The 15,710-nt window shown below is 46.5% G+C and overlaps 1 protein-coding gene across 1 annotated transcript in view; it reads left to right on the top strand.

Annotated features, from left to right (window-relative positions):
* The window catches only part of PTPRQ (protein tyrosine phosphatase receptor type Q), a 1,423,303-nt gene that overhangs the window by 85,683 nt on the left and 1,321,910 nt on the right, over positions 1–15,710 (top strand). The gene's annotated exons all lie outside the window — the stretch shown is intronic.

The following is a 15,710-nucleotide window of genomic DNA, read 5'->3' as shown; positions in this document are numbered from 1 at the left end:
TCTGGCAACATAGGGGCAGGGTGAGGCTTGCTGAAAGAAGGCTTCCTCTGATCCCATATTCTCCATTAGTGGCAGGGTCAGAAGGCAGCAGCGGTGCACCGGGAACCCATACACACAGAAGAGCAGTCCAGAGTGAAGATGCGTGCCCTGCATACAACTGAGCACGGGGTGCAGGGCACGTGCTGTAAACGCTGATCCTTAGAGGCATCCACAATTGTGGGGATGCCAGTTAAGTTTATGATGGCCTTGAGACTTCGACTATAGGGGCAAGTCAAGAAGCCCTTGGAATTCATGGGGTAAAGAAGTTGTAGAGGGGCAGTTTCAATCCTTGCTGACTGCAAGAAGTAACAGGCATCAGGCCAGCACAGCAAAGCAGGTTGCAAAATGGCAGTCCCTCCTGACAGCACAGCAATCAGCAGGCCAACACAGCAAAGCAAGTGGCACAGTGGAAGTAGCTCCTGGCAGCACAGCTCTTCTTCGTTGGAGAGTCTCGTCAGGAACCCAAAGTAAACTGATTTACTGGGGTTTGTGTCCTAGACTACTGTAACACCATATATTAGAAAATCAACCAACTCTCTCTCAATAAACTACAAATCATCCAGAACATAGCCACTCACCTCGTTTTGAGTTTGCCCAGACATACGTCTATTTCTGAGGGGCTTCACCAACTACACTGGCTACCTATTAAGAATATGTGCCTAAGTGACTGCTGAGATCAGAGGGTCGCGTTTTGGTAGCGATTCCCTAGAGGCACGTTTAGCATTTCGCAAACTTCTTAAAACGTGGCTGTTTACCCTTAGTAGGTTTTGTCGTCATACCCTTATTATGGCTAGGTTAGACTGCTGACTCCTGAAGATCTGCTTGCCTCTTTTTTCTGTTGGCGCTTTGATACCTGTTGGTCTTACACACTTTATAAATACAACAAATAGAAATACAAATTAAAGAACGTTTCAAGGTAACCCCAATGTTAACCTAAAGGAGAGATAGGCTTTGCAGTAGTGAAAAATGAGTTTTATGTTTTTTCACTACCAGGACATGTTAAACTTAAAAGTAAATGTCCAACTTTTTAAATACACTGCCCCCCTGCCCGGGGGCTAACCAGGGCCTACCTTTGGGGTGGCATACATGTAATAAAGGAATGTTTGGGCCTGGCAAGTAGGAACACTTGCCAGGTCAAAATTACGTCTGGGTGGAGCTCATGGAGTTCCACTCCGTGAAATTCTGCGGAGTTGATTTAAAACTCTGTGGAATTCCACAGAAGTGGAGTTCTGTGAGTGGCAGAGTGCCACTGCCGCCTGACCTTCAGTGCCCTAGTGGCACCCTGTCCTGAATGCACCTAATCTCTGAAGCGCTAAGCAGGGTGTAGCCGATGCACAAGTGGCCTGAAAGGCAGCTTTCATTGCCTACCTCCCTTGCCTGAATTCAGGCCAGGGCTGTGTTAGACTTAGCATCCTTGGCGTCGTCTCCACTAACATTTTGCCTCCTTTTCCCAGGTTGTTGATGTGTGCTGAACTCTGTTTTTGCTACTCTGGGCACTTTATCACTGCTATCCAGTGCTAAAGTGCAAGAGCTCCTATGTAAAGTCTGCGTGTAATTGGCTTTCCATTATTGGCATATTTGATTTACTAGTAAGTCCCTAGTACCGTGCAACAGGGGTGCCCAGGCCCTGTAAATCAAATGCTACTAGTGGGCCTGTAGCACTGGTTGTGCCACCCACATGGGTAGCCCTGTAAACATGGCTCAGACCTGCCACTGCAGTGTCTGTGTGTGCAGTTTTGAACTGCCAGTTCAACTTGGTAAGTGTATCCACTTGCCAGGCCTAAACCTTTCCTTTTCTTACATGTAAGGCACCCCTAAGGTAGGCCCTAGGTAGTGTATGTTTAAGGTAGGACATATACTAACATGTTTTATATGTCCTGATAGTGAAATACTGCCAAATTCGTTTTTCACTGCTCAAGGCCTAGCTCTCTCAGAGGTTAACATGTGGGCTGCCTTTAAATATTATTAAAGTGCAGATTCCCTTTGGGAGCAGATAGAAATGTGGAGTTTGGGGGTCTCTGAACTCACAATTTTAAAATACATATTTTAGTGAAGGTAATTTTTGGATTGTAAGTCTGAAAATGCTACTTTTAGAAAGTGGGCATTTTCTTGCATAAACCATTCTGTAACTGCTGGTTTGTGGATTCCTTGCCTTGGTCAGACTGACAGATGGGCTGGTGTGATTTCCCTCTAGACAGTGAGACAAAATGAGCTGGGGAATAGCCTGCATATCCTGATGGGCCATCTGTGCTAGAGTGGAGGGAGGAGTGGTCACTTAAACCTGAATGGGCTATGCCTGCCCTCTCACAATGCAGTCTCCAACCCCATGGTGTGAGTCTGGAGCCTCGCCTGGGCAATGCAGGATCTTGAGAACAACAGAGACTTTCTGTTGAAGTTTGCCACCTTCAAAGGCAGAAAGGAGTATAAGTAGTGGGCCCAAACCCCCTGAAAGTTAGATCACTTCTGGAATCAAGAGGAACCTCTGCCAAGGAGAAGAGCTGAAAAGCTGAGAAGTGCTGCCCCTGCCTGTGACTGTGCTTTTATTGGGCTATCCTGCAGTTGCTGCTTCTGACTGTCAAATGGGACAAAGACTGGACTTTGTTGTGCATTCCTGCTTGAGAAGAATCTTTAAGGGCTTGAATTGAGCTTGCCTCCTGTTGTTGAAGTCTCAGGGCCATCAAAGACTTCCCCTCCCAGCACCTGGACTCTCTGCTGAGACTCCTGCCCTGCCAAGTGGTGCCCTATCCAGTCTATGGGCCCTTGAGAGGTGAAGCTGGCAGCCAAGAACTGAAAATCCACACACAGTATGCCGTGCGGGGAAATTTACAATGTACCTTCCACAACGTGGCTTATAAACGACACGCCGCCGGCTTTGCCGCTGAAATTGATGCTCCACCTGTATCGTGGCTGGGAATTCAACGCAACGCTGCTGGAGAAACGACGTGCAACACCCGCTTATGGAAGCTGATAACGCAGCAAACCCCACGCACTGAGATTTTCTAACACTGTGTGACCGGATTTTCCAAGCATTGACCCTGGGTGTCCAAGTCAACCCAACTCAGTGTGGATCTGAGGTGCCCCGTCCGGAAATTGATGCAATGCTCTCTTGGGAGGGAGAAAAAAACGACGCATCGCTAACCCGACTGGAGAAGGAAACAATGCTTGGCCTCACTTGCGAGTAAGGAATCGATGCATCGCTGACTTTTCTTATGCATGCTCGCCCGTGCAGCCTTATTTTTTACGCTAACCAGGTACTATGTGTAACAACAGCATTCTCACTGTTTTCTAAGGATTAACACTCTTATTCTTTTGGAAATTCATATCTTGACTTCTTTATCTTGGATTTTTGTCGTTTTGGTCTTGTTTTGTTTAGATAAACCTTACCTATTTTTCTAAGCCTGTGTTGTGTCATTTTGTAGTGGTTCACTTTATTACTGTGTGTGTTGGTACAAATACTTTACACATTTCTTCTTAAGTTAAGCCTGCCTGCTCATGCAAAGCTACCAAGAGGGTTAGCGTGGAATAGCTGAGGGTGATTCTCCTTTACCCTGACTAGAGTGAGGGTCCTTGCTTGGACAGGGGGTAACCTGACTACCAACCAAAGACCCCATTTCTAACAGGCTGTTTCAGGCCTTTTGTGCACCGACCTGGCGGGCCATGTGCACAAACAAGAGAAAGGGAAACAAGGATCTTACCTGTGTCCAGGTCAACTCCAGGGTCCCCGTTGCCACGGCCTAGCTCTCTGCCTCCCTGTCTTCCCTCCTCCCGGGCCCAGCCTGGGTTGCTGGTGGAGGGAGGCCTGGAGGATCCAGAACGGGTGCCAGCAGCAGTTCCCTGCTGCTGTGCTGACCTCGGGCTGAGAGTGCGCACTGCAGCCCAGTTATGGGCCACACAGTGCAAGCGTAGACTGTGCTTGTGCTGTGTGGCCCATAACTGAGATGCAGTGTGCATGCAGTGAGCTCTGCTTTGCTGACAGGGCTTTCAGAGTTTTAGGTCAAACTCCATGCTCCAAGCAGAGTGCAAAAAACAACTTTAGCTCCACTAGCGGAGCGGAGCTCACTGCCCACCCCTAGTCAAAAAGGCAATTTAAAACTCCACATAGAGGCTCTGCAGTGGCAGGCCTGAGACATGTTGACAGGGCTATAGTATTGGGTGGCACTATCAGTGCTGCAGGCCTACTAGTACCATTTAATTTACAGACCCAGGGCACGTATAGGGCACTATACTAGGGACTTTACAAGTAAATGAAATAAGCCAATTGTGGATAAACCAGTATCACTATGATTAGAGTACAGAGCACATGCACTTTAGCACTGGTTAGCAGAGGTAAAGTGCACAGAATCCTAAAGTCAACAAAAACAAATTTGGCAGAAAGTGAACGGGAAAGGCAAAAAGTCTGGGGATGACCCTGCAGAGAGGACCAGGTCCAACACTCACCCTAAATGGGACGGGTATGCCCAGATTATGGTCCCGTGTTCACTGTGTCACTGGAACCAAGATATTCCCGGCTGATGAGCCCATAACAAGGGCGAAGCCAGTCCTGGGTTGCTTGTGTTCTGTTCTGCTGCTGGGAGGACCTGACTTGATAGTTTGGGCTGGACTGTTCCCACCAAACCATGGTCAAGGCTGATTTGCATATAGCTTGGTCCAAACAGAGATGGCATAGTGTGCAAAATAATGATGGACTGGGGTGCGGCCCTGAGTAATTACCAGTGGCTGGGATAATTTTCAGCATTCCCTCCATCACTTTTTGTATACTTTAAGACGTTGATGGGGCAGGGGCTGACACCAAAGCAATTCTGCATCTTTATGCAAAGTGGGGTGGTCTCTGGTGCAAGGTTCCTGTTGGAATTTGTCCTTTCAGTAGGGTCACCGTACTATTTTTTGTTTTCTTTTGCTGAGCTCTATTTTATGTGCAGTTTATTCCTTCTAACCAGAATGAAAGTGCTTCTTCTCCTATATTTTCGTTGTTTGAAATTACTATACATCTGAATGGTATTTTTAACTTACCTATACATCCCTAGTATATGGTCCATAGTGTACACAGGACCTATAAATTAAATGTGACCATTGTGTCATCTGCTGTAGTGACCCTGCAAACCTGTCTCCAAGCTTACCTTTGTAGCCTGGCTGTGCAGTTGTAACCTTCATTTTAAAAATCCACCCTTCAGTAGACCTTATTGCCAATAAGGCAGGGTGTCTGGCATTTCAAAGAAAGTTTAATGTTATACATGTTCTTACTGAGAAAAAGGCACAAGCAAAGCTGGCTCCTCCATATGAAAACACTGGGTTACATTATTACATATAGTAATGTAATTTTAGTTTGGAAGCAGTTAGAAAAATAATTCAAGGACTCTAACAGACATTCAAAAACACATTTAATGGTAAAATCAACTTTTGTATAACTATCAAGTCCTATCCTGTCTATAGTCCCTGGAAGCTAATCTGCATTTTGTTCTCCCACTTCTACCAGCCATTAATTAGCATTTCAATAGGTGTGAACAAGGTACAAACCTCCTCCCAGGACAGGGACAAAAGGCCTTGGGTGTGGGGAGGTGTAACCGGGTCGCTAGCACTCTGGTTACCGACGGCGATCCGGGGCCAACTAACCAGTGCCCCGGGGGCACTGTTTCGAGCAATGACACTACTGACTCCTGTAGAAACCCGGATATCCGGGTTTCCAACAAGATAAACAACGGACTATAGACACGTGGAGAGTCGACGGAGAAGACTGGAGACCAAGAGGGAGAGCGACGGGATTACAGATGCCAGGAAACGAGTGAAGAAGGAACCATAGAACATCTGAACCCGCCGTCGCGGGCAACGGAACTCCGTGAAGGCACACTTTCCTGCCATGTCCCTGGAGGTACGTTCCTGCCTCCTCAGTCGCTGCAGAATGCTCCTCAGGAGAGAGGAGAGAGTGGGCAGTGTGGGGAGGGAAGCAGGGACAGGCGAACTAAGGCCAACCCCACCTCGTTGATCCAACCGAAGGACTCTTAACTCCTTGTGTGCCCAGGAGGAGGTGATCTCGTCCAAGGCGCTGGTTACCCAGTGCCTTGGATGAGATCACCTCGTCCAGCTGGGGTCCCTGGGGGGAGTGCTAGCGCTCCCCTCGATGGCCAGGCACACCCCTTCCCTAGGCAGGGATGGAAGGGGAATTGCTTCCCCTTCTACCCCCGCCCCCCTGTGACCCCCTGTGGCATCTGATGAAAGCGCGCTGACCTCATCAGAGGCCTTCCCTCCGGCACTGGAAGCTGAGCTTTTCTCCTCCGATCACGTGAATGGGGTCACAGAAGCCTGAAATTAGAGGAAAGGCCTTTCCTCTCCTTTCAGGCTTCTCTGAGCATTTCTGCTGCCCGATCGCGATGCGATCAGGCAGCAGAAATGCCACTAGACACCAGAGATTTTTTTATTTTTATTTACTCAATAAGGAGAGCGGCCCCTTGGGCAAGGGCCGCTCTCCAGGGGGGAAATTTGTTTTTTGGCTGTTTCTGCCCCCCCAATACAATTAGGCCGATCTGCCACCGGGGGGGGGGGGCAGAAACCCCCCTAGACACCAGGGAAAACATTATTGATTGTTTTTTTTTTTATGTTTGGGGAGAGTCGCTCCGCGGGTGGGCAAAATATTATTAGGCCATTTCTGCCCCCCCTGGGGACAGAAACCACAAGACACCAGGGATTTTTATTTTATTTTATACTAACGCATAAAGGGAGCGGCCCCTTTGGCAAGGGCCACTCCCTGGGGGGGGGGCAAAATATTGTTAGGCCTTTTCTGCCCCCCAGGGGGCAGATCGGCCTAATATAATTAGGCGGAACTGCCCCCGGGGGGGCAGAAACCTCTAGACACCAGGGATATATATTTTTTTATTTACTTTATGTTTTTAGACAAGGGTCGCTCCCCTGGGGGCAAATTGTATTTAGGCCATTTCTGCCCCCATCAGCCTATTTTTCTTAGGTCAATCTGCCCCCAAAGGGGGCAGAAACCTCTAGACACCATGGATTGGTGTGTGTGCATGTGTGTGTTTTGTTTGGAGGGGGCAGCCCCTTGGGCAAGGTTCTCTCCCCATGGGGGCACATTACTGTTGGCCATAAATGCCCTCCTTGGGGGCAGATTGGCCTATTTTGGAAGGCTCGTCTGCCCCCCAGGGGGAGCAGAAAGCCCACCAGAGACCTTGGAAAGATTGTTTTTTCAAAATAAGAGGTTGGGGAAATGGCCATACCCCCACCCCAAATGAATGGGGCCAAAGTTGTTCTGCCCACCAGTGGGCAGATTGGGCAATTACCCGCCATCCACACCCCGGGGGGACAGAAAGTCCACTAGATGCCAGGGAATAAAAAAAATAAAAGACAATAGTGGGGTGGTGGCTCCCAACCAGTATGGGCCTGGTTATGCCCCCACCCGAACTGAAGGGCTAACAGTCTTTCAGCTCTCCCCCGCACACTAAAACATCTTATCCCATGGCAAGCAAGAGGACATTTGATTATTTTTGGTTTTTGTTTTACATTTGGGCCATGAGAGCTTGGTAACTCTCAAAATCGTCCCACTTGGAATGGTGAGGGCTTCACTTTTTTTACTTGGGGCGCTGCCATGTGGAAAAATCCACAGGACCTAGACACATCTGAAAACTAAACATCTAGTTGATTCCAGGGTGGTGTGCTTCACATGCACCCCGCACCATTTCCTTACCCACAATGCCCTGCAAACCTGCAACTTTGCTGGAAAGCACACGTTTTTCCCACATTTTTGTGATGAAACCTTCCGGAATTTGTAGTAATCCACAAAATTCCTACCACCCAGCATTGTCTCATCTATACCGATAAAATTTCTGCTACACTTGTCAGCCTAAAAATTTATTTTTTCAAACTGCGCTTTTGGACCCACTTTGGTTCCCCCTCAATTTTGACGTGTTTTTGGCTCTTCCCTGTCACAAACAATTGGCCCACCTACACAAGTGAGGTATCATTTTTACCGGGAGACTGAGGGGAACGTTGGGTGGTAGGGAACTTGTCTCGGTGCAGTGATCCCACACAGAAATGTGGGAAAAATTTGATTTTTTAGCTAAATTTGCGCTTTGCTGAGGATTCTGTGTAAGAAATCTTGGGGGATCCAAGCAAGTCACACTTCCCTTGACTCCCTCGGTGTCTAGTATTCAGAAATGTCGGGGTTTGGTAGGTTTCGCTAGATGGCTGCTGAGCCCAGGACCAAAAACACAGGTCCCTCCCCGGCAAAAACAGGTAGTTTTCTATTTGATCATTTTGATGTGTCCACGTTGTGTTTTGGGGCATTTCCTGTTGCGGGCACTAGGCATACCCACACAAGTGAGGTATAATTGTTATCAGGAGACTTGGCGGAATGCTGGGTGGAAGGAAATTTGTGGCTCCTCTCAGATTCCAGAACTTTCTGTCATCGAAATGTGAGGAAAAAGTGTTTTTTAGCCACATCTTGAGGTTTGCAAAGGATTCTGGGTAACAGAACCTGGTGAAAGGCCCACAAGTCACCCCATCTTGGATTCCCCTAGGTCTCTAGTTTAAAAAAATGCACAGGTTTGGTAGGTTTCCCTAGGTGGCGGCTGAGCTAGAGGCCAAAATCCACAGGGAGGCACTTTGCAAAAAACACCTCTGTTTTCTTTTAGAAAATATGATGTGTACACTTTGTGTTTTGGGGCATTTCCTGTCGCGGGCACTAGGCCTACCCACACAAGTGAGGTGCCATTTTTATCGGGAGACTTGGGGGAACACTGGGTGGGAGGAAATTTGTGGCTCCTCTCAGATTCCACAACTTTCTGTCACCGAAATGTGAGGAAAAAGTGTTTTTTTAGCCACATTTTGAGGTTTGCCAAGGATTCTGGGTAACAGAACCTGGTGAGAGCCTGACAAGTCACCCCATCTTGGATTCCCCTAGGTCTCTAGTTTTCAGAAGTGCACAGGTTTGGTAGGTTTCCCCAGGTGGCGGCTGAGCTAGATGCCAAAATCCACAGGTAGGCGCTTTGCAAAAAACACCTCTGTTTTCTTTGAGAAAATGTGATGTGTCCACTTTGTGTTTTGGGGCATTTCCTGTCGCGGGCACTAGGCCTACCCACACAAGTGAGGTACCATTTTTATCGGGAGATTTGGGGGAACGCTGGGTGGAAGGACATTTGTGGCTCCTCTCAGATTCCGGAACGTTCTGTCACCGAAATATGAGGAAAAAGTATTTTTTTAGCCACATTTTGAGGTTTGCAAAAGATTCTGGGTAACAGAACCTGGTGAGAGCCCCACAAGTCACCCCATCTTTGATTCCCCTAGGTCTCTAGTTTTCAAAAATGCACAGGTTTGGTAGGTTTCCCCCGGTGGTGGCTGAGCTAGAGGCCAAAATCCACAGGTAGGCACTTTGCAAAAAAACACCTCTGTTTTCTGTGAGAAAATGTGATGTGTCCACTTTGTGTTTTGGAGCATTTCCTGTCGCGGGCACTATGACTACCCACACAAGTGAGGTACCATTTTTATCGGGAGACTTGGGGGAACGCTGGGTGGAAGGAAATTTGTGGCTCCTCTCAGACTCCATAACTCTCTGTCACCGAAATGTGAGGAAAAAGTGTTTTTTTAGCCACATTTTGAGGTTTGCAAAGGATTCTGGGTAACAGAACCTGGTGAGAGCCCCACAAGTCACCCCGTCCTGGATTCCCCTAGGTCTCTAGTTTCCAAAAATGCACAGGTTTGGTAGGTTTTCCTAGGTGCCGGCTGAGCTAGAGGCCAAAATCCACAGGTAGGCACTTTGCAAAAAACACCTCTGTTTTCTTTGTAAAAATGTGATGTGTCCACGTTGTGTTTTGGGGCATTTCCTGTTGCGGGCACTAGGCCTACCCACACAAGTGAGGTACCATTTTTATTGGGAGACTTGGGGGAACATAGAATAGCAAAACAAGTGTTATTGCCCTTGTCTTTCTCTACATTTTTTCCTTCCGAATATAAGACAGTGTGTAAAAAAGACGTCTATTTGAGAAATGCCCTGTAATTCACATGCTAGTATGGGCACCCCAGAATTCAGAGATGTGCAAATAACCACTGCTCCCCAACACCTTATCTTGTGCCCATTTTGGAAATACAAAGGATTTCTTGATACCTATTTTTGACTCTTTATATTTCAGCAAATAAATTGCTGTATACCCGGTATAGAATGAAAACCCACTGCAAGGTGCAGCTCATTTATTGGCTCTGGGTGCCTAGGGTTCTTGATGAACCTACAAGCCCTATATATCCCCGCAACCAGAGGAGTCCAGCGGACGTAACAGTATATTGCTTTCAAAAATCTAACATTGCAGGAAAAAGGTACAGAGTAAAATGTAGAGAAAAATGGCTGTTCTTTTCACCTCAATTTTAATATTTTTTTATTTCAGTTGTTATTTTCTGCAGGAAACCCTTGTAGGATCTACACAAATTACCCATTGATGAATTCAGAATGTTGTCTACTTTTCAGAAATGTTTAGGTTTCTGGGATCTAGCATTGGTTTCATACCCACTTCTGTCACTGACTGGAAGGAGGCTGAAAGCACAAAAAATCGTAAAAATGGGGTATGTCCCAGGAAACGGCCACAATTGTGTTGAAAAATTGCGTGTTCTGATTCAAGTCTGCCTGTTCCTGAAAGCTGGGAAGCTGGTGATTTTACCACCGCAAACCCTTTGTTGATGCCATTCTCAGGGAGAAAAACACAAGCCTTCTTCTGCAGCCCTTTTTTCCCATTTTGTTTTTAAAAACACATTTTTCACTGTATTTTGGCTAATTTCTTGGCCTCCTTCAGGGGAACCCACAAAGTCTGGGTACCTCTAGAATCCCTAGGATGTTGGAAAAAAAGGACGCAAATTTTGCGTGGTAGCTTAAAGGGACAAAAAGGTATGAGGGCCTAAGCGAGAACTATTCCAAATAGGCAAAAAAAAGGCCTGGTACAGGAGGGGGAAAAGGCCTGGCAGCGAAGGGGTTAAAGCAAAGTTTTTTTTTTTGTTTTGCTGGTTTGTTCGGTTGCGCTCGGCTACGTGGTTAGTAATCGCGTTAGCCTCTGCTACTAACTTGCACTAGGAGGACTGTGAGGACAGCAATTCTCTGAACCAGCTTGCTTTAATTCATTTTTTTTTAGTTTGAGTCAGAAAGGGACACACCACGACTTGGTGACAATTTTGGGATACGTGTGAAGGGATACCCACCACCCCTCCCACCTCACTGCACCTTCCCTCCTAACCTTAACCCTGGATCCCTAGAATACCCCACTTACCTTTCCTTTTCTCCTCTTTCCTTCCCGCTACCAACACTCATCCCACTGACCCTTCCGGCTCTTCTTGATCGACGGAGTCCACACCATTGAAGAAAGGCCTCTTAAAAAGAAAACAGGAGTAATACATTAGAAACCAAAGGAAAGGACCGATCAGAAGACACAATACAAGTCCAAAGGAAGAGACTGTGAACCAACAGGAACTAAATAAAAATGCATAAAAGAAAAAAGGGTCTAAAATACGTAAGAGAAATAAAAACACAACAGCACAGTTTTCATCTTGTCTAGCATCCTTCCCAATGCTCTGTTGCTAACGCTATACCCTCACCTCCTACAGGAGGTATTTTTGCGCCTTTGACAGGATGGTTTGTGTGCTAGGCTCAGGAACTTGATTAACTTCAAAGAGATCTACTCTGGCACAAGCACACCCAGGCCTGGACCCTTCTTTTGCCCCCCAACCCCCGGCCAGACTACCCCAATCACAGTGGGCTTGTTTTTGACATCACTGTGTCAAGTCTGTTGAAGTTTCAAAACCTGCTTGATAGGTCTGCTAGGGTTTTCCCTATAACACTTGGGGCACACTTCAAAGGAGGGAATCATAATGCCAAAACAACTCTTGTGTACCTACTGTCTGGTTGCTAAACATGTAACCTTCGTTCACTTCTGTCTTCGAGGTTATTGTGGATACAGGATCTGCCTCAAACTTATATTGGTTTTAGATGTGAAAGGACAATAGGATTACAATAGTATTCTCCCCACACTCACCCCAGCCCTCAGAGCCTACATATAGTGTGGCCAAAAGCCTTGTCATGTTGAAAATGCCCAAAGTATAGGGACTAGCCTTGGGAACCTTCATCCCATTGGTTAGAGCATCTACTGGAGTCATTCCTTCACACTAGCTAGTAGCTGGCTTAAACGTGGCATCTCCAGGCACCAACTTCAGAACATTGCTGGACCTGTAGGAAATTAGAAGAGGACTGATCCTGCTGTCAGAGACCTGATAAGAGCTTAGAAGACTAGACCTGTTCTCCCTCTTGTACCTAGGAGAAAGAAGTGGACTCCAAGGGTCATAAAGCTGACCTGCTACAACAGCTACAAGAGGCCTTCTCTTGCTACAGTGGCAGTGGCAACAGGACCTGTTGGCCTCTGCATGCCACCCAGTGAGTCTCTAAGTGCCTCTCCAGAGGTCTTGGGCTTTAGCAGTGCATTCCTGTAGTGGATTGGGCCATAATGGACTAAATTCAGCAGGTAAAATGTTTTAACAGGATTAACCTTGTTAGTGTATCTGACCTCCGCGCCATCACAGTCAGCATCAAATTGCCCCTAGGCCCTGCTGTGACTTTTGACTATCATTGTATTTTGTGCTTCTTTGCGCTATTTATATGTAAAACTTCATATCTCCAGTTGTCCTTATTGGATTTTAGCCATTTGTATGACAATTTGCTTACTAAATTTGACTCTATTTGTTTCTCATTTCTTTTGGGATTTTCATTGCTTTGCATTTCTGTTTTATTACTGTTTTAGAACTGAATAAATACTTTACACATTGCCTCTAATGTAAGCTTGTCTGTTCTGCGCCATAGCTTCTGGGGAGTGAGCTCAGCCTAATTTAATGTCTTTAAGGGTTCACTCTAACAAACATTGCAATTATTATGTTAGTTGGGTGCTTCCCCCTGCAGCAAATAGTTCAATTTCTTACAGTGCCACCACAGGGCTCTCCGAAGACTTGAAAATCTCGTCCTCTGTGGTGCCACTTTCATTTAAAAGAAGACAGCAGCAGCAGAAGGGCAGGCCAGTAAAACATCACAGGGCTCTTGGAAAATAATTTTTAGCTCAGTGAAGAAAAGTTGCTGTTAATGACAGAAATCCAAGAAGCAATCAACACTGCTCACGTTGGCCTGGTGATGATATATCTCATCATGTAGCAGGAGTGAAGCTTGAGTATGTATTTTATGTAAGGAGTAGTTGCCTATCCCAGTGCGTCCTGCATAATAGCCCAACTTATACCAACAACATTAGTGGGTTGGAGTATGGGAGATGTTATAATATCAAACAATGAGTACAGTCTAAGGGATATATTCATTTTTTTAATAGATAAGTATCTTAAGGGGATGCTGTAGCCCTTGGAATATGAAATAACAATGTGACTTTCTATACAATGTATAATTTTCCTTATCAGTTATACATTACTTGCATAAAACACCAATTCCTCATTGGAATAAGTCTTGGTCAGAAAAACCTTTTTATGTTTGCATTTTACAAACTGTATATATATTTTTAGTCTAATGCAATATAGTGCTTAGTTAACTATTAAAAAAGGAAACAGTTTTTCAAATGATTATATAATTATATACCATTTTTGCAATTCATACACATAAAGGCCTTGAATTTTAACATCTTCAACAGTGACCAGTATTTCTATTCTATGCTGGTTCAATGGTCGGAAGACTAATTCCTTTAGTCCTTAAAAAAATACACCCCGTAGCTGGTTTTCTATACATGTATCTATGGGGTGGATGTCCTTATCAGCCGTCAAGACGTTTCGGCCTTCTCTGTTTCTTTGCTTGTGCCTCATTAGGATTATACAAGGACCTATGATATAAATACTGTATGTGTAGGTCAAAATACATAGTGTTACACAATGTGTCACTTTGTGTATGAGGCTGAGTGTAAGCGTGTCCCATTCTAAACTGCAGCCAAATCCACTAAACCTGTGGTGATAAAGGGAAGAAATAAAACTAATTGTAAATAAAAAATAAAAGCCTCTGTGCAGGTCGGCACATACATGGTAGTATGGACCGTTATCAAAGCTCATATGCAACACTGTGTCCCTTCACTTTATTGATGAGAGTACAATCTCTGTGTTCCATTCTATTGTGAGGGTGTTTAACCTCTTAAATGCGGGCGTCGGCCACTGGCCAACGCCCACACACCCTCCCTGGTGCGGGTCACGACCAGTGGCCGACACCAGGAAGGGCATTAATAAATCCTCGGGTGCGTTGCACCCGAGGATTTATTTTTTATTTTTTCCCCCCCCCCGGGAGACACGGAAGCTACCGTGTCTCCCCCCGCCCCCCACCCGCCCCTTTGTGACGTCAGCGCGCCGCGAGGCGCGCTGTCGTTGCAAAGGTGTTTTCCCCATGAAAGCAGGAAGCAGCCTTGCGGCCGCTTCCTGCTTTCATGGGGAAAACGGCCTTTTTCACGTTCGGGAAGGCCTCATAAGAAAGGGGAGACACTGTGCTGCGATCGGGGGCCAGGAAACACTTTCAGGTTCAGGAAACCCCACTAGACACCAGGGATTTCACTTTTGGGGGGCAGCCCCCCCCCGGAAAACCGGCCGCCCCCCCCCCCGGCATAATTTTCCTAAAAAATAAAAAGGTAGGTGCCCCCTGGGGGAGGCGATCGCGCCCCCCCCCCAGGGGATTTTTTTTTTTTTCAAAAAAAAAAAAAATGAAATGACAGGGGGTCGCCCGTGGGCAGGGTGACCCCCTGTGGGGGCAATTTTTTTTTTAGATGTTGTAGGGTTTCCCTGGGGGCCATTTTGGCCCCCAAGGAAACCATACAACAACTAAAAAAAAATATATGTATATATCTATATATATATATCTATGTAGATAGATATATCTAGGTACATGGATATATCTATAGATATATCTATGTAGATATATATTTATATATATATATAGGTAGATCTGTATCAAAGAGATTTATAAAGCGCGCTACTCACCTGTGAGGGTCTCAAGGCGCTGGTGGGGGGACGGGGGGGAGGGAAAGGGGCTAGGAGGTTCACTGTTCAAAAAGCCAGGTTTTGAGGCCCTTCCTGAAAAGAAGTAGGTTTTGGGTCTTGCGAATGTGAGTTGTGAGTGCGTTCCATGTTTTGGGTGCAATGTAGGAGAAGGATCTGCCCCCGGTGGTGGTGTGTTTGATGCGGGGGTCAGAGGCGAGAGAGAGGTCAGCTGAACGGACGTTTCGTGTGGGGGTGTGGAAGGTGACTCTCGTTGAGGTAGGCAGGGCCTGTGTTGTGGAGTGATTTGTGTGTGAGGATGAGGATCTTGAAGGTGATCCTTTTGTCAATGGGGAGCCAGTGGAGGGATTTGAGGTGTGGAGAGATGTGTTCGTGTCGGTGGAGGTCGAGGATGAGTCGTGCTGCTGAGTTCTGGATGCGTGTAGTTTGCACTTGAGTTTTAGAGTGGTGCCGGCGTAGAGGGCGTTTCTGTAATCAAGCCTGCTGCTGATGAGTGCGTGAGTGACAGTTTTTCTGGTCTCTGTGGGGATCCATTTTAATGTTTTTCAGTATACGGAGTTTGTTGAAGCATGAGGAGGTAAGAGCGTTGATTTGTTGGGTCATAGAGAGGGAGGAGTCTAGGATGATGCTGAGGTTGCGTGCGTAGTTGGCGGGGGTGGGTGCAGGGCCTAGCGTGGTGGGCC

The sequence above is a fragment of the Pleurodeles waltl genome, chromosome 4_1 (assembly GCF_031143425.1).
Source record: "Pleurodeles waltl isolate 20211129_DDA chromosome 4_1, aPleWal1.hap1.20221129, whole genome shotgun sequence".
NCBI lineage: Eukaryota > Metazoa > Chordata > Amphibia > Caudata > Salamandridae > Pleurodeles > Pleurodeles waltl.
This window is presented reverse-complemented; position numbering and strand designations above follow the sequence as displayed.